The 14,410-nt window shown below is 41.7% G+C and overlaps 5 non-coding genes across 5 annotated transcripts; all 5 read left to right on the top strand.

Moving 5' to 3' along the window:
* Window positions 1-3,032: 3,032 nt before the first annotated feature.
* Window positions 3,033-3,105, top strand: TRNAV-CAC (transfer RNA valine (anticodon CAC)). Its single transcript has one exon. It is a non-coding gene; the product is annotated as a tRNA-Val (tRNA).
* Window positions 3,106-5,074: 1,969 nt separating this feature from the next.
* TRNAP-UGG (transfer RNA proline (anticodon UGG)) lies at window positions 5,075-5,146 on the top strand. The gene has a single exon. It is a non-coding gene; the product is annotated as a tRNA-Pro (tRNA).
* Window positions 5,147-10,192: 5,046 nt separating this feature from the next.
* TRNAV-CAC (transfer RNA valine (anticodon CAC)) lies at window positions 10,193-10,265 on the top strand. Its single transcript has one exon. It is a non-coding gene; the product is annotated as a tRNA-Val (tRNA).
* A 1,970-nt stretch (window positions 10,266-12,235) lies between these two features.
* Window positions 12,236-12,307, top strand: TRNAP-UGG (transfer RNA proline (anticodon UGG)). Its single transcript has one exon. It is a non-coding gene; the product is annotated as a tRNA-Pro (tRNA).
* Window positions 12,308-12,579: 272 nt separating this feature from the next.
* TRNAV-CAC (transfer RNA valine (anticodon CAC)) lies at window positions 12,580-12,652 on the top strand. The gene has a single exon. It is a non-coding gene; the product is annotated as a tRNA-Val (tRNA).
* The last annotated feature ends 1,758 nt before the right edge of the window (window positions 12,653-14,410 follow it).

The following is a 14,410-nucleotide window of genomic DNA, read 5'->3' as shown; positions in this document are numbered from 1 at the left end:
ATTTGAGAGAAAATGCACAATGTGTTTCTTATGCTGTTATGAACAACTTGTTACTCTTTCTCATTAAGCTTCAGCCACTGCAGAAATATATAAATAAGGGCTGACTTCCTGTAAGACGTGTCCAAAGCTGGGACGGAATAAAAGGAGACACTTGTAAATGATAGTGCTATCGTTTGAGAAAGGGTAAGTTGAGACTGACTTTCATGCGTATTCACAGACCAAGCATCATAAAGATACCAGCATGATCTTCATTGCGGGCTTAGAGCCGTTATTAGCTTTTGAGAGGTAAGAGGATTTTGAGGGCTCGTTGGTCTAGGGGTATGATTCTCGCTTTGGGTGTGAGAGGTCCCGGGTTCAAATCCCGGACGAGCCCTTTTCTTGGTACTCTTTTCAAGTTGTTTTGAAGTTTGCGTTTCAAAACCAACATCAATTTTTTCTTTGCAGTAGTGGATAATTCTTTGCTAGAGTCTCATGCTTCAGCCCTGCCCAGTCTGAGCTAATACCAAACATCTGGTCTTGCATGGCATGTACGAGCGTTCAGCTAGGGATGTCGGGCAGGTTGCATGAAAGAAATCTAAAGCCAGAGGCCCATGGAATAGCCAGTTCGGAGCAGTTTCATTACAGAAAAATCAACTGTAGGTATCTGTTTCTGTAGTGTAGTGGTTATCAAGTTCGCCTCACACGCGAAAGGTCCCCGGTTCGAAACCGGGCAGAAACAGTTGTTATATTGTGTTGGCTACAATGTTGATAGGTGCTGTTTTGCCATGGAATTGTCCAAGCCCTGAAGATTATTTCATGCAATCTCGTTCCAAGAAAGGGAATTCTCTCAAAACACTAAAGTAATCGGCGTGTGGATGTATCTGTTGGTTCTCAGACCTTGCTTTCAAAAGAGCCCTGCAATCGGTTCACTGCTCACCTAGAACAAGCATTAACATGGAGAATTGTTGGCACCAACAGGAATCTTATTTTAGTGGAGTGTTTCTGGCTTTGAGTGCAGAGGCCCTCGGCTCAATTCCAAGATGATCCTTCTCAAGGTGATGATACAAATGCATTCTCACCTTTACGTTTAATGTCAGAATCATTTATTTCCAGTTGGTGGTGTAAGAATGTTTGCAACAGTATGGCGATTTTTCCTAGCCATGCATGAATGAAAGCATATCACTCGCCTTTAGGTGTTTTTCTAATACATTGATATTTGCATCTTCCTTCCTAGCCTGCATGTTTGACTATCTTACAGGCTGCATGTAATAAGTATCACATCAGGGCCCTTCTTCTACTCAATTCACAACTGTTCTATCACGACATAGATAAGAAAGCTGCATCTGCTTTTGTTGTGTAGTGGTAATCAGGTTTACCTGACGTGTGAAAGCCCCATGCTTTGAAAGTACACAGTAACAAAGAAACCGATGACTTTTATAATAAGGTGTCATGTGTGTCTCTTACTTTGCACAAAAAGTGCCAGAGATGACTTCATTTGCAGTCACTTGAAAAGTAGGGATTCTCCAATAAATGGTAAATGGTTGAAACAAATCTGAAGAAATGCATGACATACCTGTGTGTGTGTGTGTATGCATGTATGTATATATAGGGAGAGAGAGAGCGTCAATATAAACAGACTTTATTTCAATCAAGCTGTCTTTTCTATCCTTCAGGAGCAGAATGTTCTGATCATCAGCGCTCCAGAATGTAGTGTTTTCTTGGCAAGCATCACATATTGTGATGTGTTAGCTAAAAGTTCCATATCCTAGAGACTGATATATTCCTCTGTACTTGTACCTTGGGGATTCATCAAAACCTGGCATCATAAGCAGCTTTCTACTGCCACAGACTGGACAGCGAAACAATTTAAAATATCCCAGAAAAAGAAAATAAGCATGCTTAATCAGAGCTTTCTGGACAGGAAGGACATTTGAGCAAGTGAGGAATAAGCACTGCTTTTGTTAATTTGCATAGGCAGAATAGAGACTTCTGGGAAAAGGCCGAAATTACAGTCACAGAAAATGGCTGCATCTATAGAGAACGCTAAGAAGTGTTGGCAGCTTTTCCTCTGACCCTGGCCACTTTTACAAGCAATCCTATGATAGTCAGCAGGACCCACCCTAAAAAGGAAGGGGCATCCACTTGGACCCTTTCCACCTTTTCTAAATCTCGCCTGATCGAGCACTGATTGAGCAGATAAGCACATGTCATTCTCATTTCAGAAAGGTATTGGTTAGCTTGCTGCTAGCAGCTCAGTTATGTTATGATGTTAGAGGCTATGCAAGGAATGCTTTAGTCCAGCGATATGCAGTTTTTATTGCGCCTTGCATTCAGCAGGAAGATCTTTAGCTTGAATCTGTGGCCTAGGTATTCACCTTGGTATTTCTTTTGGCACAAAGTGAAGGAGTATTTGAGAGAAAATGCACAATGTGTTTCTTATGTTGTTATGAACAACTTGTTACTCTTTCTCATTAAGCTTCAGCCACTGAAGAAATATATAAATAAGGGCTGACTTCCTGTAAGACGTGTCCAAAGCTGGGACGGAATAAAAGGAGACACTTGTAAATGATAGTGCTATCGTTTGAGAAAGGGTAAGTTGAGACTGACTTTCATGCGTATTCACAGACCAAGCATCATAAAGATACCAGCATGATCTTCATTGCGGGCTTAGAGCCGGTATTAGCTTTTGAGAGGTAAGAGGATTTTGAGGGCTCGTTGGTCTAGGGGTATGATTCTCGCTTTGGGTGCGAGAGGTCCCAGGTTCAAATCCCGGACAAGCCCTTTTCTTGGTACTCTTTTCAAGTTGTTTTGAAGTTTGCGTTTCAAAACCAACATCAATTTTTTCTTTGCAGTAGTGGATAATTCTTTGCTAGAGTCTCATGCTTCAGCCCTGCCCAGTCTGAGCTAATACCAAACATCTGGTCTTGCATGGCATGTACGAGCGTTCAGCTAGGGATGTCGGGCAGGTTGCATGAAAGAAATCTAAAGCCAGAGGCCCATGGAATAGCCAGTTCGGAGCAGTTTCATTACAGAAAAATCAACTGTAGGTATCTGTTTCTGTAGTGTAGTGGTTATCACGTTCGCCTCACACGCGAAAGGTCCCCGGTTCGAAACCGGGCAGAAACAGTTGTTATATTGTGTTGGCTACAATGTTGATAGGTGCCGTTTTGCCATGGAATTGTCCAAGCCCTGAAGATTATTTCATGCAATCTCGTTCCAAGAAAGGGAATTCTCTCAAAACACTAAAGTAATCGGCGTGTGGATGTATCTGTTGGTTCTCAGACCTTGCTTTCAAAAGAGCCCTGCAATCGGTTCACTGCTCACCTAGAACAAGCATTAACATGAAGAATTGTTGGCACCAACAGGAATCTTATTTTAGTGGAGTGTTTCTGGCTTTGAGTGCAGAGGCCCTCGGCTCAATTCCAAGATGATCCTTCTCAGGGTGATGATACAAATGCATTGTCACCTTTACGTTTAATGTCAGAATCATTTATTTCCAGTTGGTGGTGTAAGAATGTTTGCAACAGTATGGCGCTTTTTCTAGCCATGCATGAATGAAAGCATATCACTCGCCTTTAGGTGTTTTTCTAATACATTGATATTTGCATCTTCCTTCCTAGCCTGCATGTTTGACTATCTTACAGGCTGCATGTAATAAGTATCACATCAGGGCCCTTCTTCTACTCAATTCACAACTGTTCTATCACGACATAGATAAGAAAGCTGCATCTGCTTTTGTTGTGTAGTGGTAATCAGGTTTACCTGACGTGTGAAAGCCCCATGCTTTGAAAGTACACAGTAACAAAGAAACCGATGACTTTTATAAAAAGGTGTCATGTGTGTCTCTTACTTTGCACAAAAAGTGCCAGAGATGACTTCATTTGCAGTCACTTGAAAAGTAGGGATTCTCCAATAAATGGTAAATGGTTGAAACAAATCTGAAGAAATGCATGACATACCTGTGTGTGTGTGTGTATGCATGTATGTATATATAGGGAGAGAGAGAGCGTCAATATAAACAGACTTTATTTCAATCAAGCTGTCTTTTCTATCCTTCAGGAGCAGAATGTTCTGATCATCAGCGCTCCAGAATGTAGTGTTTTCTTGGCAAGCATCACATATTGTGATGTGTTAGCTAAAAGTTCCATATCCTAGAGACTGATATATTCCTCTGTACTTGTACCTTGGGGATTCATCAAAACCTGGCATCATAAGCAGCTTTCTACTGCCACAGACTGGACAGCGAAACAATTTAAAATATCCCAGAAAAAGAAAATAAGCATGCTTAATCAGAGCTTTCTGGACAGGAAGGACATTTGAGCAAGTGAGGAATAAGCACTGCTTTTGTTAATTTGCATAGGCAGAATAGAGACTTCTGGGAAAAGGCCGAAATTACAGTCACAGAAAATGGCTGCATCTATAGAGAACGCTAAGAAGTGTTGGCAGCTTTTCCTCTGACCCTGGCCACTTTTACAAGCAATCCTATGATAGTCAGCAGGACCCACCCTAAAAAGGCAGGGGCATCCACTTGGACCCTTTCCACCTTTTCTAAATCTCGCCTGATCGAGCACTGATTGAGCAGATAAGCACATGTCATTCTCATTTCAGAAAGGTATTGGTTAGCTTGCTGCTAGCAGCTCAGTTATGTTATGATGTTAGAGGCTATGCAAGGAATGCTTTAGTCCAGCGATATGCAGTTTTTATTGCGCCTTGCATTCAGCAGGAAGATCTTTAGCTTGAATCTGTGGCCTAGGTATTCACCTTGGTATTTCTTTTGGCACAAAGTGAAGGAGTATTTAAGAGAAAATGCACAATGTGTTTCTTATGTTGTTATGAACAACTTGTTACTCTTTCTCATTAAGCTTCAGCCACTGAAGAAATATATAAATAAGGGCTGACTTCCTGTAAGACGTGTCCAAAGCTGGGACGGAATAAAAGGAGACACTTGTAAATGATAGTGCTATCGTTTGAGAAAGGGTAAGTTGAGACTGACTTTCATGCGTATTCACAGACCAAGCATCATAAAGATACCAGCATGATCTTCATTGCGGGCTTAGAGCCGGTATTAGCTTTTGAGAGGTAAGAGGATTTTGAGGGCTCGTTGGTCTAGGGGTATGATTCTCGCTTTGGGTGCGAGAGGTCCCGGGTTCAAATCCCGGACGAGCCCTTTTCTTGGTACTCTTTTCAAGTTGTTTTGAAGTTTGCGTTTCAAAACCAACATCAATTTTTTCTTTGCAGTAGTGGATAATTCTTTGCTAGAGTCTCATGCTTCAGCCCTGCCCAGTCTGAGCTAATACCAAACATCTGGTCTTGCATGGCATGTACGAGCGTTCAGCTAGGGATGTCGGGCAGGTTGCATGAAAGAAATCTAAAGCCAGAGGCCCATGGAATAGCCAGTTCGGAGCAGTTTCATTACAGAAAAATCAACTGTAGGTATCTGTTTCTGTAGTGTAGTGGTTATCACGTTCGCCTCACACGCGAAAGGTCCCCGGGTCGAAACCGGGCAGAAACAGTTGTTATATTGTGTTGGCTACAATGTTGATAGGTGCCGTTTTGCCATGGAATTGTCCAAGCCCTGAAGATTATTTCATGCAATCTCGTTCCAAGAAAGGGAATTCTCTCAAAACACTAAAGTAATCGGCGTGTGGATGTATCTGTTGGTTCTCAGACCTTGCTTTCAAAAGAGCCCTGCAATCGGTTCACTGCTCACCTAGAACAAGCATTAACATGGAGAATTGTTGGCACCAACAGGAATCTTATTTTAGTGGAGTGTTTCTGGCTTTGAGTGCAGAGGCCCTCGGCTCAATTCCAAGATGATCCTTCTCAAGGTGATGATACAAATGCATTGTCACCTCTACGTTTAATGTCAGAATCATTTATTTCCAGTTGGTGGTGTAAGAATGTTTGCAACAGTATGGCGATTTTTCCTAGCCATGCATGAATGAAAGCATATCACTCGCCTTAAGGTGTTTTTCTAATACATTGATATTTGCATCTTCCTTCTTAGCCTGCATGTTTGACTATCTTACAGGCTGCATGTAATAAGTATCACATCAGGGCCCTTCTTCTACTCAATTCACAACTGTTCTATCACGACATAGATAAGAAAGCTGCATCTGCTTTTGTTGTGTAGTGGTAATCAGGTTTACCTGACGTGTGAAAGCCCCATGCTTTGAAAGTACACAGTAACAAAGAAACCGATGACTTTTATAAAAAGGTGTCATGTGTGTCTCTTACTTTGCACAAAAAGTGCCAGAGATGGCTTCATTTGCAGTCACTTGAAAAGTAGGGATTCTCCAATAAATGGTAAATGGTTTAAACAAATCTGAAGAAATGCATGACATACCTGTGTGTGTGTGTGTACGCATGTATGTATATATAGGGAGAGAGAGAGCGTCAATATAAACAGACTTTATTTCAATCAAGCTGTCTTTTCTATCCTTCAGGAGCAGAATGTTCTGATCATCAGCGCTCCAGAATGTAGTGTTTTCTTGGCAAGCATCACATATTGTGATGTGTTAGCTAAAAGTTCCATATCCTAGAGACTGATATATTCCTCTGTACTTGTACCTTGGGGATTCATCAAAACCTGGCATCATAAGCAGCTTTCTACTGCCACAGACTGGACAGCGAAACAATTTAAAATATCCCAGAAAAAGAAAATAAGCATGCTTAATCAGAGCTTTCTGGACAGGAAGGACATTTGAGCAAGTGAGGAATAAGCACTGCTTTTGTTAATTTGCATAGGCAGAATAGAGACTTCTGGGAAAAGGCCGAAATTACAGTCACAGAAAATGGCTGCATCTATAGAGAACGCTAAGAAGTGTTGGCAGCTTTTCCTCTGACCCTGGCCACTTTTACAAGCAATCCTATGATAGTCAGCAGGACCCACCCTAAAAAGGAAGGGGCATCCACTTGGACCCTTTCCACCTTTTCTAAATCTCGCCTGATCGAGCACTGATTGAGCAGATAAGCACATGTAATTCTCATTTCAGAAAGGTATTGGTTAGCTTGCTGCTAGCAGCTCAGTTATGTTATGATGTTAGAGGCTATGCAAGGAATGCTTTAGTCCAGCGATATGCAGTTTTTATTGCGCCTTGCATTCAGCAGGAAGATCTTTAGCTTGAATCTGTGGCCTAGGTATTCACCTTGGTATTTCTTTTGGCACAAAGTGAAGGAGTATTTGAGAGAAAATGCACAATGTGTTTCTTATGCTGTTATGAACAACTTGTTACTCTTTCTCATTAAGCTTCAGCCACTGCAGAAATATATAAATAAGGGCTGACTTCCTGTAAGACGTGTCCAAAGCTGGGACGGAATAAAAGGAGACACTTGTAAATGATAGTGCTATCGTTTGAGAAAGGGTAAGTTGAGACTGACTTTCATGCGTATTCACAGACCAAGCATCATAAAGATACCAGCATGATCTTCATTGCGGGCTTAGAGCCGTTATTAGCTTTTGAGAGGTAAGAGGATTTTGAGGGCTCGTTGGTCTAGGGGTATGATTCTCGCTTTGGGTGTGAGAGGTCCCGGGTTCAAATCCCGGACGAGCCCTTTTCTTGGTACTCTTTTCAAGTTGTTTTGAAGTTTGCGTTTCAAAACCAACATCAATTTTTTCTTTGCATTAGTGGATAATTCTTTGCTAGAGTCTCATGCTTCAGCCCTGCCCAGTCTGAGCTAATACCAAACATCTGGTCTTGCATGGCATGTACGAGCGTTCAGCTAGGGATGTCGGGCAGGTTGCATGAAAGAAATCTAAAGCCAGAGGCCCATGGAATAGCCAGTTCGGAGCAGTTTCATTACAGAAAAATCAACTGTAGGTATCTATTTCTGTAGTGTAGTGGTTATCACGTTCGCCTCACACGCGAAAGGTCCCCGGTTCGAAACCGGGCAGAAACAGTTGTTATATTGTGTTGGCTACAATGTTGATAGGTGCCGTTTTGCCATGGAATTGTCCAAGCCCTGAAGATTATTTCATGCAATCTCGTTCCAAGAAAGGGAATTCTCTCAAAACACTAAAGTAATCGGCGTGTGGATGTATCTGTTGGTTCTCAGACCTTGCTTTCAAAAGAGCCCTGCAATCGGTTCACTGCTCACCTAGAACAAGCATTAACATGGAGAATTGTTGGCACCAACAGGAATCTTATTTTAGTGGAGTGTTTCTGGCTTTGAGTGCAGAGGCCCTCGGCTCAATTCCAAGATGATCCTTCTCAAGGTGATGATACAAATGCATTGTCACCTTTACGTTTAATGTCAGAATCATTTATTTCCAGTTGGTGGTGTAAGAATGTTTGCAACAGTATGGCGATTTTTCCTAGCCATGCATGAATGAAAGCATATCACTCGCCTTTAGGTGTTTTTCTAATACATTGATATTTGCATCTTCCTTCCTAGCCTGCATGTTTGACTATCTTACAGGCTGCATGTAATAAGTATCACATCAGGGCCCTTCTTCTACTCAATTCACAACTGTTCTATCACGACATAGATAAGAAAGCTGCATCTGCTTTTGTTGTGTAGTGGTAATCAGGTTTACCTGACGTGGGAAAGCCCCATGCTTTGAAAGTACACAGTAACAAAGAAACCAATGACTTTTATAAAAAGGTGTCATGTGCGTCTCTTACTTTGCACAAAAAGTGCCAGAGATGACTTCATTTGCAGTCACTTGAAAAGTAGGGATTCTCCAATAAATGGTAAATGGTTGAAACAAATCTGAAGAAATGCATGACATACCTGTGTGTGTGTGTGTACGCATGTATGTATATATAGGGAGAGAGAGAGCGTCAATATAAACAGACTTTATTTCAATCAAGCTGTCTTTTCTATCCTTCAGGAGCAGAATGTTCTGATCATCAGCGCTCCAGAATGTAGTGTTTTCTTGGCAAGCATCACATATTGTGATGTGTTAGCTAAAAGTTCCATATCCTAGAGACTGATATATTCCTCTGTACTTGTACCTTGGGGATTCATCAAAACCTGGCATCATAAGCAGCTTTCTACTGCCACAGACTGGACAGCGAAACAATTTAAAATATCCCAGAAAAAGAAAATAAGCATGCTTAATCAGAGCTTTCTGGACAGGAAGGACCTTTGAGCAAGTGAGGAATAAGCACTGCTTTTGTTAATTTGCATAGGCAGAATAGAGACTTCTGGGAAAAGGCCGAAATTACAGTCACAGAAAATGGCTGCATCTATAGAGAACGCTAAGAAGTGTTGGCAGCTTTTCCTCTGACCCTGACCACTTTTACAAGCAATCCTATGATAGTCAGCAGGACCCACCCTAAAAAGGAAGGGGCATCCACTTGGACCCTTTCCACCTTTTCTAAATCTCGCCTGATTGAGCACTGATTGAGCAGATAAGCACATGTCATTCTCATTTCAGAAAGGTATTGGTTAGCTTGCTGCTAGCAGCTCAGTTATGTTATGATGTTAGAGGCTATGCAAGGAATGCTTTAGTCCAGCGATATGCAGTTTTTATTGCGCCTTGCATTCAGCAGGAAGATCTTTAGCTTGAATCTGTGGCCTAGGTATTCACCTTGGTATTTCTTTTGGCACAAAGTGAAGGAGTATTTGAGAGAAAATGCACAATGTGTTTCTTATGCTGTTATGAACAACTTGTTACTCTTTCTCATTAAGCTTCAGCCACTGCAGAAATATATAAATAAGGGCTGACTTCCTGTAAGACGTGTCCAAAGCTGGGACGGAATAAAAGGAGACACTTGTAAATGATAGTGCTATCGTTTGAGAAAGGGTAAGTTGAGACTGACTTTCATGCGTATTCACAGACCAAGCATCATAAAGATACCAGCATGATCTTCATTGCGGGCTTAGAGCCGTTATTAGCTTTTGAGAGGTAAGAGGATTTTGAGGGCTCGTTGTTCTAGGGGTATGATTCTCGCTTTGGGTGTGAGAGGTCCCGGGTTCAAATCCCGGACGAGCCCTTTTCTTGGTACTCTTTTCAAGTTGTTTTGAAGTTTGCGTTTCAAAACCAACATCAATTTTTTCTTTGCAGTACTGGATAATTCTTTGCTAGAGTCTCATGCTTCAGCCCTGCCCAGTCTGAGCTAATACCAAACATCTGGTCTTGCATGGCATGTACGAGCGTTCAGCTAGGGATGTCGGGCAGGTTGCATGAAAGAAATCTAAAGCCAGAGGCCCATGGAATAGCCAGTTCGGAGCAGTTTCATTACAGAAAAATCAACTGTAGGTATCTGTTTCTGTAGTGTAGTGGTTATCACGTTCGCCTCACACGCGAAAGGTCCCCGGTTCGAAACCGGGCAGAAACAGTTGTTATATTGTGTTGGCTACAATGTTGATAGGTGCCGTTTTGCCATGGAATTGTCCAAGCCCTGAAGATTATTTCATGCAATCTCGTTCCAAGAAAGGGAATTCTCTCAAAACACTAAAGTAATCGGCGTGTGGATGTATCTGTTGGTTCTCAGACCTTGCTTTCAAAAGAGCCCTGCAATCGGTTCACTGCTCACCTAGAACAAGCATTAACATGGAGAATTGTTGGCACCAACAGGAATCTTATTTTAGTGGAGTGTTTCTGGCTTTGAGTGCAGAGGCCCTCGGCTCAATTCCAAGATGATCCTTCTCAAGGTGATGATACAAATGCATTGTCACCTTTACGTTTAATGTCAGAATCATTTATTTCCAGTTGGTGGTGTAAGAATGTTTGCAACAGTATGGCGATTTTTCCTAGCCATGCATGAATGAAAGCATATCACTCGCCTTTAGGTGTTTTTCTAATACATTGATATTTGCATCTTCCTTCCTAGCCTGCATGTTTGACTATCTTACAGGCTGCATGTAATAAGTATCACATCAGGGCCCTTCTTCTACTCAATTCACAACTGTTCTATCACGACATAGATAAGAAAGCTGCATCTGCTTTTGTTGTGTAGTGGTAATCAGGTTTACCTGACGTGGGAAAGCCCCATGCTTTGAAAGTACACAGTAACAAAGAAACCAATGACTTTTATAAAAAGGTGTCATGTGCGTCTCTTACTTTGCACAAAAAGTGCCAGAGATGACTTCATTTGCAGTCACTTGAAAAGTAGGGATTCTCCAATAAATGGTAAATGGTTGAAACAAATCTGAAGAAATGCATGACATACCTGTGTGTGTGTGTGTACGCATGTATGTATATATAGGGAGAGAGAGAGCGTCAATATAAACAGACTTTATTTCAATCAAGCTGTCTTTTCTATCCTTCAGGAGCAGAATGTTCTGATCATCAGCGCTCCAGAATGTAGTGTTTTCTTGGCAAGCATCACATATTGTGATGTGTTAGCTAAAAGTTCCATATCCTAGAGACTGATATATTCCTCTGTACTTGTACCTTGGGGATTCATCAAAACCTGGCATCATAAGCAGCTTTCTACTGCCACAGACTGGACAGCGAAACAATTTAAAATATCCCAGAAAAAGAAAATAAGCATGCTTAATCAGAGCTTTCTGGACAGGAAGGACCTTTGAGCAAGTGAGGAATAAGCACTGCTTTTGTTAATTTGCATAGGCAGAATAGAGACTTCTGGGAAAAGGCCGAAATTACAGTCACAGAAAATGGCTGCATCTATAGAGAACTCTAAGAAGTGTTGGCAGCTTTTCCTCTGACCCTGACCACTTTTACAAGCAATCCTATGATAGTCAGCAGGACCCACCCTAAAAAGGAAGGGGCATCCACTTGGACCCTTTCCACCTTTTCTAAATCTCGCCTGATTGAGCACTGATTGAGCAGATAAGCACATGTCATTCTCATTTCAGAAAGGTATTGGTTAGCTTGCTGCTAGCAGCTCAGTTATGTTATGATGTTAGAGGCTATGCAAGGAATGCTTTAGTCCAGCGATATGCAGTTTTTATTGCGCCTTGCCTTCACCAGGAAGATCTTTAGCTTGAATCTGTGGCCTAGGTATTCACCTTGGTATTTCTTTTGGCACAAAGTGAAGGAGTATTTGAGAGAAAATGCACAATGTGTTTCTTATGTTGTTATGAACAACTTGTTACTCTTTCTCATTAAGCTTCAGCCACTGCAGAAATATATAAATAAGGGCTGACTTCCTGTAAGACGTGTCCAAAGCTGGGACGGAATAAAAGGAGACACTTGTAAATGATAGTGCTATCGTTTGAGAAAGGGTAAGTTGAGACTGACTTTCATGCGTATTCACAGACCAAGCATCATAAAGATACCAGCATGATCTTCATTGCGGGCTTAGAGCCGGTATTAGCTTTTGAGAGGTAAGAGGATTTTGAGGGCTCGTTGGTCTAGGGGTATGATTCTCGCTTTGGGTGCGAGAGGTCCCGGGTTCAAATCCCGGACGAGCCCTTTTCTTGGTACTCTTTTCAAGTTGTTTTGAAGTTTGCGTTTCAAAACCAACATCAATTTTTTCTTTGCAGTAGTGGATAATTCTTTGCTAGAGTCTCATGCTTCAGCCCTGCCCAGTCTGAGCTAATACCAAACATCTGGTCTTGCATGGCATGTACGAGCGTTCAGCTAGGGATGTCGGGCAGGTTGCATGAAAGAAATCTAAAGCCAGAGGCCCATGGAATAGCCAGTTCGGAGCAGTTTCATTACAGAAAAATCAACTGTAGGTATCTGTTTCTGTAGTGTAGTGGTTATCACGTTCGCCTCACACGCGAAAGGTCCCCGGTTCGAAACCGGGCAGAAACAGTTGTTATATTGTGTTGGCTACAATGTTGATAGGTGACGTTTTGCCATGGAATTCTCCAAGCCCTGAAGATTATTTCATGCAATCTCGTTCCAAGAAAGGGAATTCTCTCAAAACACTAAAGTAATCGGCGTGTGGATGTATCTGTTGGTTCTCAGACCTTGCTTTCAAAAGAGCCCTGCAATCGGTTCACTGCTCACCTAGAACAAGCATTAACATGGAGAATTGTTGGCACCAACAGGAATCTTATTTTAGTGGAGTGTTTCTGGCTTTGAGTGCAGAGGCCCTCGGCTCAATTCCAAGATGATCCTTCTCAGGGTGATGATACAAATGCATTGTCACCTTTACGTTTAATGTCAGAATCATTTATTTCCAGTTGGTGGTGTAAGAATGTTTGCAACAGTATGGCGATTTTTCCTAGCCATGCATGAATGAAAGCATATCACTCGCCTTTAGGTGTTTTTCTAATACATTGATATTTGCATCTTCCTTCCTAGCCTGCATGTTTGACTATCTTACAGGCTGCATGTAATAAGTATCACATCAGGGCCCTTCTTCTACTCAATTCACAACTGTTCTATCACGACATAGATAAGAAAGCTGCATCTGCTTTTGTTGTGTAGTGGTAATCAGGTTTACCTGACGTGTGAAAGCCCCATGCTTTGAAAGTACACAGTAACAAAGAAACCGATGACTTTTATAAAAAGGTGTCATGTGTGTCTCTTACTTTGCACAAAAAGTGCCAGAGATGACTTCATTTGCAGTCACTTGAAAAGTAGGGATTCTCCAATAAATGGTAAATGGTTGAAACAAATCTGAAGAAATGCATGACATACCTGTGTGTGTGTGTGTATGCATGTATGTATATATAGGGAGAGAGAGAGCGTCAATATAAACAGACTTTATTTCAATCAAGCTGTCTTTTCTATCCTTCAGGAGCAGAATGTTCTGATCATCAGCGCTCCAGAATGTAGTGTTTTCTTGGCAAGCATCACATATTGTGATGTGTTAGCTAAAAGTTCCATATCCTAGAGACTGATATATTCCTCTGTACTTGTACCTTGGGGATTCATCAAAACCTGGCATCATAAGCAGCTTTCTACTGCCACAGACTGGACAGCGAAACAATTTAAAATATCCCAGAAAAAGAAAATAAGCATGCTTAATCAGAGCTTTCTGGACAGGAAGGACATTTGAGCAAGTGAGGAATAAGCACTGCTTTTGTTAATTTGCATAGGCAGAATAGAGACTTCTGGGAAAAGGCCGAAATTACAGTCACAGAAAATGGCTGCATCTATAGAGAACGCTAAGAAGTGTTGGCAGCTTTTCCTCTGACCCTGGCCACTTTTACAAGCAATCCTATGATAGTCAGCAGGACCCACCCTAAAAAGGAAGGGGCATCCACTTGGACCCTTTCCACCTTTTCTAAATCTCGCCTGATCGAGCCTGATTGAGCACTGATTGAGCAGATAAGCACATGTCATTCTCATTTCAGAAAGGTATTGGTTAGCTTGCTGCTAGCAGCTCAGTTATGTTATGATGTTAGAGGCTATGCAAGGAATGCTTTAGTCCAGCGATATGCAGTTTTTATTGCGCCTTGCATTCAGCAGGAAGATCTTTAGCTTGAATCTGTGGCCTAGGTATTCACCTTGGTATTTCTTTTGGCACAAAGTGAAGGAGTATTTAAGAGAAAATGCACAATGTGTTTCTTATGTTGTTATGAACAACTTGTTACTCTTTCTCATTAAGCTTCAGCCACT

The sequence above is a fragment of the Triturus cristatus genome, chromosome 8, assembly GCF_964204655.1.
Source record: "Triturus cristatus chromosome 8, aTriCri1.1, whole genome shotgun sequence".
In the NCBI taxonomy this organism is placed as follows: Eukaryota; Metazoa; Chordata; class Amphibia; order Caudata; family Salamandridae; genus Triturus; species Triturus cristatus.
Note: the sequence above shows the minus strand (reverse complement) of the source record. Positions and strands in the feature narration are given on the sequence as shown.